A 19,944-nucleotide genomic window follows, 5' to 3' on the forward strand; every position below is an offset into this window, starting at 1 on the left:
TGCAGCCAACATCCGTAGGGCCTTGTGCCCATAGATGTACTGGTAAAATCTGTAGTCGGGGATCCATGTCTCTAGACACATAGTGACCTTTAAAATCACGCAAAAACAACCTTACTCCTTCCGGAGAACAACATATTATGGCTCCTAGTGCTTTCAGAGTTTTAATTCCTAACAAATTTTCTGGGCATGATTTAGTAAGCAATAAATCTGTAGTTCGTGTCAAAGGTCCTATCGTAAGTGGTAGAGGCTGTGATACTTCATTAACAATAGGTTTTCCTGAAAAACCAAGGGAAACATTTTGAGAGCCTGAGAGGGGTGCCCCTGGAACTTCACTACGTTTTATGGTTGTTCGACTTGCCCCTGTATCGAGTAAGAATTTTCTATCTTGACCTAATAATTCACTATGTACATAAGGTCCTTCTTGATCTACCGGAATCTCGATAAGCGGTAAGTCAACTTCCCTCTCTAGGCTGGTTCATGCGTAACGCTGATACTCAGGGTATTCATACTGTGCAGTCTGATACATTTGTTGTGTTGTGGTTTGTGTGGCAGTAGTAGGCAACGGTGGTGCAGCTGGCACAAACTGTATGGGTTGCTGTGAGGCTGGCATAGACTGTTGCTGAACTGGCACGGACTGTCCATGCTGCATAGCTCCTTTTTCATTCTGATCTTGTCTAACTAATCGTGGTCTCTCTTTTGCAATGCCTGTAGCTATATTACGTTTCAGGACTGGACAATCGTGTACATGATGGCCCAGTTGTTTACAGTAATTGCAGGTTCCTTTTACAGGAACTGCAGAATCACCAGAATGTGTCACACCCTTTTTGTGACCATCTGCTGGTACTGTCTGAGAAACTAGCATTTTCATTTTTGTATCCTTCATGCGTCTATGCTCGTGTTCTTGTTCATCCCTAATTCTATTGTGATGATACTGTAACATTTGTAGCATTTGCGACGGAGTGTTACTTTGCCAGGTACTCTCGAATTTCAATATTCTATTCTTCACTGGAGGCAATGCATTTTCCACTAATTTTGTCACAAATAAATGTGGATATGAGTCACTACTTGCTTTTATACCACTATTTATACCAAAACATTTTTCAAATCGAGCATAATAATCGCTTGTGTCTTCATCTTGCTTTTGTTTACAGGCTGTGATTGCACCCCAATCTTCCTTCTTTGTAGTTAATAAACGTGGCAGTACCTGTACTAGTAAACCTGGTAATAGTTTAACTTTATCCCCGAGCCCTGAACCTGCGGCTCGGCCCCTTTCTTCCTCTGCTAATGCTGTCCAGTCTATCTTTTGGTCTCCCACTTCCCACTCTTTTTCTTTCAGTTTTTCATATATGCCAGCAGGCAAAAGCACTTTTAAAATCGTCATAATATCAGGAAAGGTGTACTCTCCCATCAGTAACATGTCTTTAATTTCTCGGTGGAAACCCGCTGGGTCTTTGTCATGACTAGGTACTACTTTTTTCATTTCTAATAATTCCATTTTTGATATGGGTGTGTAAACAAATACACGGTGAAACTCATTGTCTTCGCCTTTTATTGGGTGCACTTCCCGTAAAGGATTTTGTCTATCCATGAAGTACGGTGCTCTTTCTCTGGGGGGCAGGGAGAGAGAATCCGGACTTACAAAAAGAACATACTGCTTACGTGACACTAATATCTCTTTAATTAGCTTGTTACTAGAACCTTTCCATCTATACGTGAGTAGTTCCGTTAATATATCAGGTAAAGGACCAGGGTCAGCATGTTGGCTCTTATATAATATGAGGAGTTGCTGAATCATATAGATTCCAGCTAAACGTTGTTCATCTGTACTGAGGTTGAGAAACGTGTGTGCTACGGTCTCATCACCGTATTTTTCAGGACTAACAATCCAGTGAACGGCTGATCTGGCTAATTCTTGCTCATCCATGGAATCGAGGAGGTGATAACCCCTTCGTTCTCGTAGTATTTTATCTGCGGCTTGAAACGAATGTTCAGGAGACTTCAGATTTATTACAGGCGTCGGATACGTTCTGCTATTAGTTGGACATACAGAGTGTATTGGATCAGAAAAACATCTAGTATTTTCACAAGATCTTCCTCTGCCTACATAGGCTATGGTCTCTGACTGTCTTGCAGAGTCCCCTGATTCGGACACTTCATCTTGTAAGAATAAGCATTGCATTCCGGTCTACCCCCGGACGATCTTGATTTCTGATCACACAGTTTATGAGGAAACGTAACAGTTCCCCTTGTATCTCTACTTTCTGGAATTCCATAGCTCTGTTAATACATCCTGGATCTCGTCCCGTTTGAACAAAATGGTATATGTTATCTAGATGCGTAGTCATCCCTGGTAACCTTGCTAAATACTCTGCGGCTCGTCTGATACGTAATGATGCCAGGACCATTTCGTCCTCTTTACCAACCACTGGGTCATATCTACAATTTACAAGAAGTTCCTTAAGCGTACGTTCATTTACGAACTTAGGTGTACGTGAATGTGCTGACTCTTGAAAAACAAGTTTATTTATTCTAGGTGGTGTAAAAATACTGCTAGCACCTCCCGTGGCCCCATCTGGGGCGTCGGGTGTGAAAGGGTTCGTCGAACGTGATACAGCAACTATGGGTGTCGATACCCCTGTAGAGTCGACTGCGGAAACAGATGCGGAAACAGATGTGCTTGCCGATGCTTGTATCGGGACTTGCTGTTGCACGGGGACAGATACCTGATCCTGACGTTGAACCCCTCCGCCAGACGGTCTATGTGGTGTGGCGTTAGCATACTCGGGGGCTGCATCGTCTAGATATGAGGAAAGGAAAACATCTTCTGCGGTTCTGGGATGCCCCTTTGGATGTACCTTAATTGGAAATAACGGGGGTGGCAAGTCTTTTGGCACCTCCGTAACAGCCTTAGGTAGTCCTTCGGCTAGAAGGGGATACATACCATTCATAAGAGCATTTCTTTGTCTATTTACTTGTTCTGATTTCACTCGGATACCTTCCTCAATTAATAGATTTTCTTGAACTTTATTTGAACTTTCTTTACTCCTCTCTTCTTGTCTACGTGCTTTTTCTGTTCGTCTATGAGATTCTTTACGCCATAACTCAACGGCGTCTTTCTGTGACTGTCTGACCTTTCTTTTCCATAACTCTTCCTCCACTTTCATGATGCACTCTGCATCCCAGGTTCCCGCTATGGGCCACCTTTGACTTTCCGGTAATCCTTTGGTATAATCTACCCATAGATCAAGAAACAATATGGCATCTAAGCCATGTTTATGGTACATGAAATGTCCTGGAGTGTCTCTAGGAGGAATAGGAACTGCTTCTTCAAGCACCCCTTTTCTGGTAGTAATCTGTCTTAACTTCGAGAAGAGCGGCATATTGACAACTGATCTGATACTTACTCTTGAACTTACTTAATACGAGAAACACAATAATGAACAGTGAACAATGAACAGTCATTCATACCACAATATGCAAGACATTTTCTGAATACTTTAAACATTAAACATTAAACATTATAACAATGATCGACAATGATGACAGTCTGCCTAACTAATCACCACGCTGAATTCTTGACAATAACTGAATACTTCGGAATACTTGATATACTGCTAAACAGTACATATACACTGCTAAACAGTGCAGACCGGATTTGTGTACCCAAATCCGTCTTGACCGGCACAACCTATGTGCGCGTCAACACGCCTCCCCGGCGATGGTACTCACCGAGTAGCTCCTTGAAACGGAAGGCCTCAGAGAATGGACAGGACTCGATAACTGCGGACATCGGACCCTCTGGACGTCGGAATTTCGGAAAACCTGGTGGGCCTCTGTATACCTCGGATCTTGCTCTCTCAGCTAGGCTCTGGTCGGGATACTTCGCACTTCTCACCGCCTCGTCTGGGTTGATCGCAGCCTCAGTCGCCCCCGCTTGACCGGAGGGAGCTTACAGGAAATCCTGCTGGTACGCGTTTATGGTCCGTCCAGCTGTGGCAGGAGACCGGGCCTGCAACGCACCGCCGGCGCGTGAGATGAGAAAGTGTCCCTGTTCGGGCGCCATTATGTGGTAAATAAAATAAATATTACCGGACTGAATTTCATGCGGAATCTTAAATTAAAGTAAATAGCTCAAAATAACAAGAGGCAGAATCCGTGGTATAAGAGGTTTCTAATGGGCTTTATTCCATTCAAAATGGCCGACTCGAGTCGCGGCCCTCAGGTTCCGTCACCACGAAGGTTCAGGAAGTGAAGTACAATAATTTATTAACAGACATGTATTTTTATAATAAGTACATTACAATGAAACGAATGTAGAAGGCGTAACATTTGATAAGAAAAATGACGTGACAGTGACATAATCGAAACTAGGCGTAATAAGGAATAAAAGAAACATGATTGGTTAGGATTATCAGACATAGGTGGATCTATAAGATAATACTTGGCATAGATGCGCGCGCGGCAGCATGACGTGTAATTGACGTGTAACTAGGGGGTGAAGGGGACTTGACATTTAGCTCTACATGTGGAGACGAGAAGTCTGGGGTCAAGTCATCCTAATCCCAAATCATATCTAACATCCTATGTTTAAAGAACTATGTTATCCACAAGGAAGAGACTCTCGGACAGAATCTATTCTATACTGACTGTGTGCGTGTACAAGCGTCTAAGTGTCTATATGAGATGCGAGGGGCAGAAAACTTTCCATGGCAACAGGGCTATGAATCACTTGCAGGAGGACGGAAAGGCTGAGTCCTTTGCTTGTGAGCTAAAGGAAATGTTTACCTAAATCACTGGACAGGAATGCATCGGCTGGAGAGCAAAATAGATAATTCGAAGGTGAAATACAACTTCTTGGCAGACAGGCGAAAACTGGCCGAGGCAGGCACCGTTAGCTGCACAGGGAGTAGGACAAAGTTCATGGATACAGATGCGAGCTCAAGCTGAAGCTGTCAGAGACAGAGAGCAGGGAAAGGCTTTGAGGACAGAATCGGGCCTACTCGCCTGAACTGTAAAAATGGAGTAACTTAGCCATATAAAGTCGGTGGCCTTTCCTATTTAGGAATTAACTATCCGGCCCATTGATGGCGGATCTGACAGAGAACATGTTGACGGTAGACACACATATGTTTGCGTCTTAGAAACTGGAACTGGAGGGAACATACATGTACTTGTAACATGCATATAAAACCGTTGGGGTCCAAGATAGGGGACATAACTGATCAGGAAAATCCACATTTCCACAATGGAACCAAGGGAGAGGCCAGACAAGGAGACAGGCACACTTCCAACAGGAAACACATGGCGAGATCCAAACACGCCGGCAGCATTACAGATGGTGATCCATAAATCGGATAACCCTGTTATCAATCTGTCAAGTTATACACTGGAACCCAATGAACAAGGAATCCTGGAAAAGGGTTTGTCCTTTGTCCCGACCAACATGCCCAATAATTTCAACTTAAAGATTGAATTACACCAATTCTTTCGCAAGTTACGTCTAAAATATCATTTCCTGAAAACCCCTAGCAATCCTACTTTCTCTGCTAGTGGACTACGACCACCATCTAAATTTAACCCTCCTATGTCCCTTATGCCACATAAACTTCTGGCGTATGAACAGGTGGTAATGAGAGATGTGGACAACATACTAACTCACAGACAGTATGTCCAATATAACATAAGCAAACAAGAACGTGCAGCCCTGGACACATTAAAGAATAATCCCCATATCGTGATTAAACCCGCGGATAAGGGCGGTGCCATTGTCATACAGAACACAGAGGATTACAAGAGAGAGATTGATTCCCAGTTAACTGTAGAAGGGAACTATGTGAAATTACCTAGAGATCCCACTCAAGACATAAGTAAGGCTATAAGGAGCCTTACTGGTACTGCTCTGGAAAATGGATTTGTTAACAAACTAGAACATGACTACTTGAATAATAAACATCCCAGACTACCCACTATCTATACCCTCCCTAAAATACATAAACGGATGCAAAATCCCCCAGGGAGACCAATCGTGTCTGGCTGTGGTTCGGTCCTAGAACCTCTATGCAAGTACATTGATGTATTTCTAAAACCCATTGCGGAACAGACTCCCACCTATTTAAGGGATACCATGCAAACTATACAACTCCTGGATGAATATCCATATGACCCTGACACTCACCTATTAGTCACTATGGACATAACTGCCCTTTATACAAACATTCCACAACTGGCAGCACTCGAATGTATTGAATCAGTACTCAATGTCAGACCTGCACCACATTTGGTCCCCACTGAATTCATTGTGGCATTACTCAAAATTGCAATGACTCAAAATTATTTCACCTTCTTGGGTCAATTCTTCGTACAAACTAAAGGCGTGGCGATGGGGTCCAGCTTCGCCCCAAATTTGGCCATTATTTACATGAGTGAATTTGAACATCAATATGTCCTCAATCCATTAAACCCATATAGCGAGTGTATAGAACTGTGGCGTCGATATAACGACGATATTATATTTATTTGGCGAGGTGACGAAGAGGATCTCAAAAAATTCCACCTTTGGTTGAACACATGTTCAACTGACATACAATTCACGATGAATTACAGTAGACTAAATATTGATTTCCTTGACATCACAATTAAATCAGACTCGGAATCAGGTAAACTATACACCACACTATTTAGGAAAAGCAGCGAAAGAAATACATTACTGCGTTACTCAAGCCACCATCCCCGCAATTTACGTGATAACTTACCTTTTGGACAGTTTTTACGCATCCGTAGAAATTGTTCAAAAAAGAAAATTTCTTGGAGGAATCGGCAGGTCTATTGTCCAGATTGATAGACCATGGCTACCCAATCAGACTTCTGAAGAAAGCGCGGAAACGTGCGTGGCATAACCACAGGGAACTCTTGCTAACCCCCAAAATTAAAGACAAGACCCACGAGGAACGATTGGTATGTGTGACTACGTTCAACACTAAAAGTAATGCCATTAAGAAAGCCATTAACCAGCATTGGCACCTAGTGGCTGACGAATTAGGGAACATGCCTACCCCACTACACGCTTTCAGAAAAGGTAAAAATATCAGGGATCATTTGATCAAATCCCTACTACCTTCCAGTCAGACGGTAGGACAGACTACACTATGGGGTACCCCGGTCATGGGACACCATCAATGTGGTTCATGCAAAGCTTGTGCCTTAACCAGAACCATCAACGAATTCACACATAACAACCACACCTACACATTAAAAGAACATAGCAACTGTAACACATCTGGGGTCATTTATGTAATCACCTGTCCATGTGATTTTTTATACGTGGGCCAAACTGTCCAGAAGGTGAAGTGCCGGATACTGCAACATTGCAGCCGCATTCGCTGCAAGACACCCGGTGCCCCTTTGGTAGAACACTTTACCAATTTCGAACATACAGCATACAGTCTGAGATGGTGGGTTCTGGAAAAAGTAAAACCCAACCCAAGAGGAGGTGATTTCACTGATATACTGAACAAACGGGAGTATAGATGGATCCGCTCTTTAGATACGGTCACCAGGGGTTTGAACGAACTTGAGGAAACCAACAAACAAGTTTCCATTATGAATCACAGATAGATTGTATTCCTCCCTTAGTAGCCCTATACTCTCAATATTTTAGTCCATGATTAAAGGGCTCTTTAATTAGCACTAATTATTGGGTTAGAGTAGAGGGTACTTTACATCTGGACACCCGTTTACTGTATAATTGCATTACTGTATAATTATGGTTTATAATTTGTCAATATATGTGGATATATGATTTGTTAATTTACATTGTTGTTTTATGTATTGTCTGTATGTCATTGAATTACCGCAATCGCCCATCACAATTGTTGTAATTTTTGTGGTTAAATATGTCCATTGTCTTTGTTAAGGGTTCCAATTGTTTTTCCCTTATGTTTCATGATGTAATGGGACCTTCTCAGTGTATGGTAGTCTCCTATACTGTTTATACGCTGTTAATTACCTAACACATGTAAACGGTTGCCTTGGCAACCGCACGGAATAGCGGCGCAGCCCGCGTTGCATTTGGAGCGAGCACGGAGACAGACGCTCCATTATTTAGTAGGTGACGAGGATCTGCTGTTTCCCCTCACCCCAGACAGTGCATGTACTCATCATGAGCCCCCCCAACCCCACGTGCGATATTGTGCCTTGACTATTCATACTAGTCTTTCTACTCTTTCCGGGTCCACCGTCATTAACTCACATACGGTTGCCTTGGTAACCGCACTAAGCCGCGGTCGAGCTCACTTTGCACTGAGGCGCGAACGGAGACAGACGCTCCGTGGTTCTGCACATTTATTGTGTTTGCTTGGTAAGTTTCTCCACTACCCATATCCATACACCGTAGATCCTTAACCCACATAGGCTGAGTTTTAAGTGACCTTGCCCTTCGTTTTTGTTTTTAGCCTTGATTGAATTCCTACGCCTCGGCGAATATTCCTGAATAACGGCAGATACATCGCTAACAGTACTAATTTCTGAATAACGGCAGACACATCGCTAACGTTTTCCCGATGCGGTAAGATGCCCCTCCTGCTGTTCTATTACCCACAAACGGCCTGCTATACAGTCACAGCCTATTCCTCTCAGCTTGATGGGTTTTTAGAATTACTCTTCACGGTGCTCTGATATGATAAGTTTTGTGTTGAGGTTTTCGTTGATACTTGGAATTTAATTCAGTATTATTCCTTTTACCTAGAACGAATTAATTGACCTGTGACATCAAGCCCTCCATTCATTGGAATCCGGGATTCTTCCTGTGATTGAAATCAATTAGGTATGTGATTAACACAACATACCATGCTTTTAATTATGTTTTAAATAGGACAACATCCTCACACCCCCTTATTTTAACATTACAGGTGTTTCAGTTAAGACCACCTTCCAGTCAGGTTGCCCCCTCTTTGGCCCTGATGAAGACCCGCAAGGCCAAGGCTTAAAAATCCCTAAGGCCATCAAGACGTGTCGAAACGGCGACGCCCACCCTTAACTACCTGGGACACATATTCATCTCTCCGTGCAAGACCATCAATGGGGTCATTGTTTGAAATATACTAATAATTTTGTATTTAATGAATGTGACCAGGTTACTTGGATTCTAGATGGTGAATCACAACCGATCCACATTGCCTAAAATTGATTGAATATTCTCACTACTATGTATCTTTCATTTCTTGTCTCATTCACTCACTCCTTTATCACCTTCCCTTAATGCACGTTTCTCTTTGGAGCAACCTCGTTCTGTCCTAATATTAAAAATTGCCAAAAATAAACGTATGTATATCATCTCACAGTGTTTTGGATGTTGTCCTTTTTCAGTTTGAACTATTTATTGAATATTGCGAGCCATTGTTCTTAAAGAAAATTTCTGTTTTTTTGGGCTCAGGATTAGCTAAACAATTAACTAAGCGAAGCATATTGTCTCAGATATATTGATCATTGGTCAAGGACCACTGTTTTTGGTACAGTACAGTCCAGCAGGTCTTTAAAATGAGACAGAGATGTGACTGAATGAGGTCAAAGATCACATCATAACACATGGCAATATCATTTGTTCGGACCTGCGCAGCTAGGCTGAAGCACCCCACCCCTCTCGCCGCAGCGCGCTCAATTGGAGTCCCTGTGCACCCAGGCCGCTCTGCTTACTTGTTGTCATTGTTGTGTGAGCAAACACTACGGGCAGCAGTCCTCACAATTCAGATGGAGTGTTGATTGCAGGAGAGTGTACACCTCATGGATCCCTTTCGTAGACAACGGGCAGTAGGGCTCACAATTTAGAGCCCGTGTTGATTGCCAGGATGGAGTACACCTCATGGATCCATTTATTTTTTTATGGCGCATTGTGATATGCGAAGCGGATGCAGCAAATCATTTGAGGTAGTGTGGAAGAAGAGGGACGTGTGACGTCGTGGTTATCCTATTTATACGTACGCAAAGTGGGCTGGGCTTGCGTACGCCAGGCCAGCGTAGGGGTGTGAATAATTATTCCGGGGACTTGGGCGTTGTTCAGTTCCTGCCTGGCCAGGAAGTGTACTTATGTGTGTTTCTTTAATAGTTTTGACCTCGCAGAGTGTGCAATTTAAGATTAGTGTAGCATGTGTCGGGAGGGCAAAAACTATCGTTAATGAGATGGCATGTGATATAGGATGTGCAGTCTGCCCGTGGCTGATGATGCTGCTTAGAGCCAGCAATACCCAGGCCGAAAGGCAGCACAATAATGTGCAGACACACACACCAGGGGCATCGTGTAACACATATTTGTTTTTTGATGGAACGTTTGAGATGCATGGCAATCACACGTGGAGGGCTAATGTAGAGAGCATGAATATTGATCAAGATGATCTTTGCATGTTGTGTGTAGTATAAGATATGTGTATACAGGAAAACACTTTTCAAAAAAGCTTTCTAAGCAGAAGAGGTGTCTCTCATCAAACGCTGTAGAGAGAATGAGTAAAATGGGTGGGGTCGTACAACTATTACAATGGAAAATGTTATGAACCAATCAAATGCTTTTTTTAAGGTCACATGCAATCGCGCACCGAGCGTGCAAGGAGGCCGCACCCGACGCGATTTTGACAAAATATATTTATCATAATATAAGTTTATTACAGTTAGAAATAAATAAATGTTTAAAATAATTTAGATTTTCGCGTGCTCTCATATACTGTTTGAAGTTATTTAGATATACTTTTGAGACAAAAAAAAAAGGGAATGGCGTACCCGGCGCGATACTATACATCTGTGACGTGACACAGGGCCTGGCAGCGTGTACTCGTCGAATACGCAACGCGCAGCAGGCGCGACCCCATACGTAAATGTAAATGTAAATGTAGAGGTACTTGTATAGCGCACGACTACCCGGAGGCATCTCGGCGCTTGTACGAATACTGCTGAGGAACCCTTCCTGGCCTTTCCCTGTGAAGTGTCCCCTCCTGGGCACCCCCAAGGTGAGGCCAGGCATCCTAGCATTGTTGGGGCCGTACATGACGTAAGCGTGGCTTGGCACTGCGTACCCGTCGGATACCAAAGTAGTACCTGGGGTGACTACATGTGTATATGATTTTACGTGGGACGCGGTCCCACAAACTCGTTGGATACGAAATGAGCATCATTTACGAGTTTAGTAATATGACGGATAGGATTTGTGTGGTTATGGAGCTTGATACGCTACCGGTATAGGAGTGCAGTTTTCTCCCCCGAAAAAAAAATATATACATTTTTTTTGGGAAGATATAAGATATTTCATGATTTTTAAAGTTAAAAACAAGAAGTATAATAGAGTTCCAAAATATTTAAAAATATAATAGAAAAAAATATAGGTTTTATAAACATTAAAATATGAAATTAACATTTAAAAAACCTTCGAAATTCACTGAAAAAACCATAGGTTTTACAGACGTTATAGTTAGGAATTAGCATTTAAAAAAACCTTAGAAATTCACACAAAAAACATAGGTTTCAGGGACGTTATAGTTAGTTGAACATTTGACTCATATAAAACCAGAGAACTTCACCTGTTATAGTTAGTTGAGCTAACTATAACTCGCGCGCCCGCAATGCACTGCTGATGATGTCACATATTACATCACTCATGACATAGTCAGTGACATCACTGATGACATCACTGATGACATCTCAAATGACGTCACTGATGACATCACTCATGACATCATCCACGTGACAATCTGATGCACATACTGATGCTCTAATATACACTTTGATACACCCATTCTAAAATGCTGACTACTATTTTTGAAACCATACACAGAATATTGCCATATACTACATAGCACTCACTATTTCCTAGGTCTACACACACATCCAGTCACTTATACATGTAGTTACTCATCAATAGAGGAATATAATATGCACTCATGTATCTATACATGCTGCCACATATCCATAGAGTTACTCACACGCGTAGTCAGTAATGCAAATAATTAATCACATACCCATTTAATCATGTATACAGTTATACACACCCAACTTCATTATTTTTAGACATACCACATCACTTATTTATAGAGATGCTAACACATATTTAGTGTCTTATACAATCACTGATAGAAGCAGACACTTATTTATACACCCACTCTTGAAATAACTTAGTCTCACGTATACTCATTTATATACTCCAACACTCACATATAGTAGCTTAAAACATATGTAGTTAGTCACAGATATACCACTGAGACATTTATTCACTCACCAACACACCCATAGACACAATAACTCACCCATACAGCCCTTTCCAGATGCACTTTTTAATCCATACAACCACTGAATCACCCACTCAGACATCTATGCACAGACTCATACACCCACCCACACAGACACTCAGGGACCCATACAGATACTCAGACAACAAATCAATAACCTATATAGACACTCATGTAGGTATTCAGCAACCCATGCAGTTGCTTACACACCAATGGAGAGACTAATACAGACTTTTACACAATTTAGTCACTAACCCATGCAGTCAGTAAGACACGTTCAATCACTCTCTTATGCAGTCAGTGACACACATACGAAATAATTCCTTTAGGCACTTGTAAATGAATTCATTCTTTAATACACCTTGGCATATATATATAAAACATATTTTATAGAAACTCACATTCATTGTATGATGTCATGAGTGTTGTCATTTGAGATGTCATCAGTGATGTCATCAGTGATGTCACTGACCATGTCATGAGTGATGTAATATGTGACATCATCAGTAGTCCATTGCGGGCGATCGCGTTATAGTTAGCTGAACTAACTATAACAGGTGAATTTCTCTGGTTTTATATGAGTCAAATGTTCAACTAACTATAACGTCCCTGAAACCTATGTTTTTTTAGTGAATATATATATACACCTATTTTGAAAAATTCGCGAGGATTCGTCGACCGGCGCCAAAGTTATTCAAAATAGAATGTTGCGGATTTCCTATGGAAACGTGGTCCTAACTATAACTACCTACTGGCGACCGCCAGTAGGTAATATATATATATATATATATATATATATATATTCACTGAAAAAGCACACTGGTTTCAGGTATGTTATAGCTAGAAATTAGCATTTAATATATATATATATATATATATATATATATATATATATATATATATATATTCACTGAAAAAAAACACAGGTTTCAGGGACGTTATTGTTAGTTGGACATTTCACTTGTACAAGGCCAGAGAAATTCGGCCTTTATAGTTAGTTAAGCTAACTATAACTCGCGCCCCCGCAATGCACTGCTGATGACGTCACATATTACATCATTCATGACATGAAAGAGGTACGAGAGGTACACAAAGAGGCAAGAGGGGTACAGAAGGAGGAAGGAGGGGGTACAGAAAGAAGGAAGAGAAGTGCAGAATGAAGCAAGTGAGGTGCAGAAAGAGGCAAGAGGGACGCAAAAAAGGGAAGGGTGCAGAAAGAAGCAACAGAGGTGCAGAAAGAAGCAAGAGAAGTGCAGGAAGAAGCAACAGAGGTGCAAAAAGAGGCAAAAGCGGTGCAGAAAGAGGCCAGAGAGGTGCAGAAACAGGCAGGAATCATGCAGAAAGAGGGAACAGGGGTGCAGAAAGAGGCAAAAGAGGTGCAGAAAGAGTGAAGAAGGGTGCAGAAAGAGGCAAGAGGAGTGCAGAAAGAGGCAAGAGGAGTACAGAAAGAAGCAAGTGAGGTACAGAAAGAAGCAAGTGAGGTACAGAAAGAGGTAACAGAGATGCAGAAAGAGGCAAGAGAGGTGCAGAAAGTGCAAGAGATGAGCAAAAGGAGGCAAAAGAAGGGCAGAAAAAGAAAGAAAGGTGCAAAAAGAAGCAGCAGAAATGCAAAAAGAGGCAGGAGAGGCACAGTAAGAAGCAAGAGTGGTTTACACACCATTAGTACAAATTTAATACCCACATTTAGCAATAAGGAACAGGTGACCATTCTAGGCTTGCACAGGGCCTTCCACCACTCTGTAACACTTGTCGCTGCATTTTTTATAATGTGTGAGCCGTTTGAGCTAGAAACAAGGTTTTTTTTGTTCAAATCTGCAGATTATGCAGCAGATGATGGATTATGTGGCAAATTCGGAAAATGTATAATTGTGCAAAAGTCGGTGCAGCCAAACAGTCACATAATTCCAGTGGCCCTGCTCATACCTCTGACTAGGTCCAGAAGTGCTCCTCAGTGGTTACTTCTTTTTTTTGTCTCATTGAGTTTATAGTTTAGCTTCTATGGAAACGAGGAAGACTAAACCTGAGGTTACAACTCCACAACACAGACTATCATACCACACAATTACTCTCCATAACACATAATCCTACTCTACATGATTCCTACACACTAAATACTACATACTTTCTATCCACATATTTTCACTGCACAACATACCACATAATTCCACTACACACAACCTGCATCCACTCCACTCCAAGAAACATTATTAAAACACTTTTACATTTACAACGCCAATAGCTCTAACACTTGCAAATGCGAAACCTATTACATTGCAAATGCTTCTTCAACTGGTAGTTGCATTTGCAGAGTGGTGGAGAAAGGGGGCTGGGCCTTAACCAGCACTCAGGAATTCCATTGCGTAGGACTTACAGGAGGTACCAGGAGGGCTTCTCGGGCCCCAACGTCTCTCAGGAGTAAAGTGGACTTCATCCCCAACCCGTAGTGTGCCAGGAGGCACATTTGCAGAGTTGCGGAGAAAGGGAGGGCGTGGCCTCCGAAGACCGCTTAGCAATCCCACTGTGTGGGACTTACTGGGGGTAACAGGAGGGGTAGTTGGCCCCCAAGGACAACCTTGGGGGCCAACCACCCTTCCTATGTACTCCTAAGTACTCATAGCAGGCCACACCCCCTTTAGCCACACCCCTTTAACCGCCAGTCTGCAAACGGAGAGTGAAGTCCCCATCACTGCTGGGGGTGGTTAGGGGCCAACTAGCCTACCTCTTACCTCCAGTAAGCCCCACACAGTGTGATTGCTAAGAGGTGGACACAGACCACGCCCCCTTTCTCCACCACTCTGCGAACGCACCTCCTGGTGCGCTCTTGGTTGGGGGATGATGTCCCCTTTGCTCATGAGGGTCTCTGGGGGCCAACTAGCTGACCAGGTACCTCCAGTAAACCCCACACAGCTGGATTGCTGAGAGTGGTCCGAGGCCATGCCCCCTTTTTACACCACTCTGCAAACGCGCTTCCTGGTGCGCTGCTGCTCGGGGGATTAAGTCCACTTGGGTCCTGAGGTCCCCAAGACACATGAGGACCTCATCGCCCCACCAGCAGTGCACCAAGAGGCGCGTTTGCAGAGTAGTGTAAAAAGGGGCCTGGCCTTGGATCACCTCTCAGCAATCCAGCTCTGTGGTGCTTACGGGAGGTACCTGGTGGGCTAGTTGGCCCCCAGGGACCCTCAGTATTCAAGAGGACTTAATTCCCCAACTTAAAACGCACCAGGGGCATGTTTGCAGAGTGGTGCAGGGAGGGGGCGGGCCTCCGGCGAGATGCCAGCTTTTTTGTTTGAATTTGTTTTTAAAGAGGGCTGTGTGGCCCCCCTTCTTTCACTGTTTTTTGGGCCCTGGGGACACCACCACCAGGGCCTGCCACATTTTTAAAATGTGGCCCCCTCCTAAGGCCAATTATGGCCAACTGGGAACCCATCTTCCGGGACCGGGCTTCCTATATATATCTATTTAAAAACTAAATAATTTTCCCAGGAGGGGGCCGTGTGGCCTACGTCCCCATGGCCACTTCTGGCCCCGGGGACCCCATCCCCCTGGGCCGACCCTAAAGTTAGGGACCATGCAGGGAGCCCCAATGCCTCTACGGTACCTGCTGACTCCCCGCCTCCTGCGGGAGCTGGCATTGCTTCTGGGCAAGGGGAGCTGGAGCAATTCTGCTTTGCTTCGTTGAAGCTAGAGCAGGTTTCCTGCTCTCGCTTCAAGGAAGCAAAGCAGTGTTTGCTATGACAGGGCGGGAGCAAACAGCTATGACCCAGGGGTGGGAACCCCGGGATATTGCAGGAGCTGGCCCTGGGGGGTGGCGGTTCCCAGGGCCATCAAGGGCTCCAGGAGGGGGGCCGTGCAGCTCCCCTCCCTTCAAGTACAAAGACCCGGGGAGGTGGTGGTCCCCAAGGCTTGGGGGGGCCCGTGATGTCCCCCTCATTAATGAAGTAAGCCCCGGGAGGTGGTGGTCCCCTGGGCTAGGAGGGCCTGAGAGGCCCCCTGCTTATAATTAAATAAATCCCCGGGGAGGTGGTGGTGCCTGGGGCTTGGGGGGGCCCGCAAGGCCTCCCCTTCATTAATGAAGTAAGCCCCGGAGAGGTGGTGGTCCCCGGCGCTTGGGGGGCCCACAAGGCCCCCATTTATAAAGAAAGCCCCAGGGTGGCGGTCCCTGGGTCTTGAAGGGGCCTGCGAGGCCCCACTCATAATTAATAAAGCCCCAGGGAGGAGGCTTCGGGGGGGCGTGCCCCCGTGCATAATAAATTAAGCCCTGCGGAGGTGGCGATCCCCAGGGCTGCGGGGGCCCCCGCGGGCCGCCGCAACATAATTAGGTATTGCCCCCGGGGGTTTATAGAAAAAGAAGTGCGGGAGCCTGCGCTTCATTTTATTATCGGCCGGATACACGCACCCTGCCGATTTAAAATAAAATGCTTTTTTTGGCCCTGGGGGTCCTTGTGGGACCCCCTGAGCAGGCCTAGGGGGTCAGGGTGTTTCTACCCTGCCTCCTTTTCTTGTTGTTCACCTTTTTTTCCCCTTTTTCTAGTGACTCGGTTACCGAGTCACAAGATGGCTGCCAACACTTTCTGGTTTGGAGTGTTGGCAACCAATTACAATGAAGCTCGTGCTCAGGAGGGTTCGCGAATCCTCGGTGCTCAGATATTGATATTTTTCTTTTTTAATTACTCAGGAACTACTGAACAAACTTACACCATTTTAAAAAAAAGGTTGCTTTCTGAACCAAGAGCTACCTTTTTCCCAAATTTAGTGTAATTCTGTTCAGCAGTTCAGGCTGTAGCCGTGTAAAGTTTCTATGGAAATTAACATGGAGAAAACGCATTTTGGGACCCCCCTTTTTTCTTGGCCCCCGCTTGACGAGTCACCCCGATACTCTCAAGACAGGAGCTGACCCGAATGAGCCATTAGTTTTGAAAATTTCACAAAGATTCGTCAAAAGACGCCTGTGAGAAGTTGGCCTGGCATATGCTGTTCCTAGTTATAGGGACACCTTGCACCAGTCCAATTCGACTCTTATTGATGATAGGTTTAAGACAACCTTTAAAGAGAGCTATCCTAGTGGTAGCTGTGGAGAGCAGCCTTCAGGCTAAGTCTTGAAGGAGTGTTAAGCTTATTGTTTTACCATAATAACCTCTTGAATATCCAAATGAAAGAGTAGCCCACACAGGTATATATATAAAATATATGTATTTATTCTAGACAGAATCCCACAGTCACTTTATGTGGCTAGTGGCAAAGTTACAATTCAAACAAGCATTTCTAAACACAATAAATAGCACAGAAATCAATGGGCCCCAGGGGGGGACCAAACCATATACTAAAATAGTGGTATAAGAACCACGACAATTCTACAGGCAATGCCTAGGGCATTCAGGATCGCTTGCCCCTTCAGAATCCACCCACAGTTAAGAGGAAGGGGACCCACGGGGGACGCGTGCAGTGCAAAGAGCTGCTATCGGGATCGCAATGTTAGCCTATGGAGAATGTTGCGGTTGAATAATTAAAGTTTAAGGACACTTCTAGCAACAGTACAAAGTTAAGGCTTGAGACTTAAGGCTTTTGAGAGCCCACCACCACGGGAGTACCGGAGTACCACTGTTACCTGCCCCAGGGAAGCCGGGTGCATAGGTCGATTCTGGTGTCGGGTCGCGGGCTGATTTTCTATGGAAAAGTAGTCCAAACTGCTGCTAGCTGAAAGCGTCGTTGAAGTCGTGAAGATTAAAGATGAAGAGAAGATAAAGATGAACCTGAAAGCAGAGGGGACAGAGTCTGGGTCACAGCAAAGTGACCAGGGAGCTCACAGGAAGGAGCTCGTGGATGTCGGGTGCTTCAGGTGTCAAAGGTACAGCTGGGCTCTGCAGTCACGGGCTCCGGGAGGCTTCAAGGAAGGCCAGCTTCTGGAGGGCGACTGTACCACGTCGGCTGAGGGTCGCTGCAGTGTTAGTGTCCCGATTGGATCCACTAAGCATTGGCAACCGCAACCCACGCAAAATGAACAAAGCAGCTGCTGGTGCAGACCCACGAGGTCTGAGGGTGCTCACCTTTGCAGGGAGCGCAGAGCAGGCCTGGAGCAACCAGGGAAACTCTTGGAAAGATAGGTTTTCCTCCGTCAGGGCCCACAAGTCGAGAGACAAGGGACCGCGGAGGGCAGCAAAATGAAGTGCTTAAAAGGGCTCCCACGGGCCACCGGAGCAGACTAGGGAGCTGAGCTTTGGCACGGATGCTGCTTGAAGGTTGGCTCAGAAATGAGCCAAAGCACCACTTCCCCACTGGTCGGGGTCGGGTGCTATGCAAGAGGTGGCCAGGGTCTCGGGGTATGCAGGGATCTCAACACCCACGCGGTCCACGGTGCTCAGGCTTGCTGGGCACGCTCATAGGACTCTGGGATGCACTGGAGACCCACCTCAAGGTTGATGGAAGGCGTTGAAGTTCGTGAGAGCAGCAAAGTTCCAACCGGGTATCTTGCAGTCTTTTAGGTGCCTGCCAAGCAGGGGGATAACTCCTTTATCCCAAGGGAGATTTCTTCAGTCAGCTGGGCAGCAGCTCGTCGAAGGTCAGTTCTGTGAAGTTCTGGACGAATCTAAGGCTCTAGGGCAAAGTTATTCCCATATATCCCCAAGATTAGGGGATGGTCCAAAATAGAGCCTACCAATCAGAGTAGAGGCGGGAAAGGGTGGCTACACCCACTCCCCTTTGTGTGTTTCCCGCCTGGGCGAGGGGCAGGATGCCCCTGAACCGGTTCCAGGCGGTGTATGCAGAATTGGGGCTCTGCAGCTGCCTACGTGCAACTCTGAAAGGACATTTGGTGCACCCACCCTGTTCCTATCCACATTATCCTGTCTGGGGAGGTGCTGGCACCTCCCTGCCACAGGAGCCCTATTGTCCAGATGGCGAGGCTGGGGTTTTCCCTAGCAACAGCCAGCCAGGGTCGTGTAGGTGGCGGACAGTAGCCATTTTGTGGTACATGTGCACTTTTAAATTGGTGTCTAAATTCTACCGCTTTTCCCATATCACCCTCCTAGCAAGGGGGAATCGTGCCCCCATGCCCATGGCTGGACTGGGGGTATGATTCCTTCATGTTTGACACCAAACACGATATGGTTCTGTGTAGCCATTCTCAAGTTATCGCGATGACGCGATTCACTTATAATGCGGTTAAGAGTATATGGTATGGCTACACTACAAACAACCCAGTAACGGTTTTACGAAGGTTGCAGAGAGGTCCTACTCACGTAGGGGTCCCCCCTCACACATACCTCAGCACCCAGCCCTGTAGGATTACCAGGGCCTGCCATAGGAGTGACCTATGAGAGTATATGTGTTGTAATGGTATGGGACAAAGGGTACCTACATCCCTGTAAGGGGTGCTAGCACCACCTTACCCAGACTACAGTAGTGGTCTGGTGGTGTCAGTTTGGGTGGCTGTCCCAGGGTGGCACAATAAGTGCTGCAGCCCTGGTAGGCCTACTGGGGGACCCATGCCCTGGGTACCTAGGGTACCATCTACAAGGGACTGGTAGGGCATGCCCAGCATCCAATTAGGTTTGTACCTAGAGTACTTTATATCAGTTTTAGGGAGTAAGCAGATAGGCTGGGGTCCTGGATAGCAGGATCCCAGCCAGACTAGTCAAAAACCACTTAAATACCAGGCAAAAAGTTGGGGGCAACCATTAGTCAG

Source organism: Triturus cristatus, chromosome 10 (genome assembly GCF_964204655.1).
Source record: "Triturus cristatus chromosome 10, aTriCri1.1, whole genome shotgun sequence".
Taxonomy (NCBI): domain Eukaryota; kingdom Metazoa; phylum Chordata; class Amphibia; order Caudata; family Salamandridae; genus Triturus; species Triturus cristatus.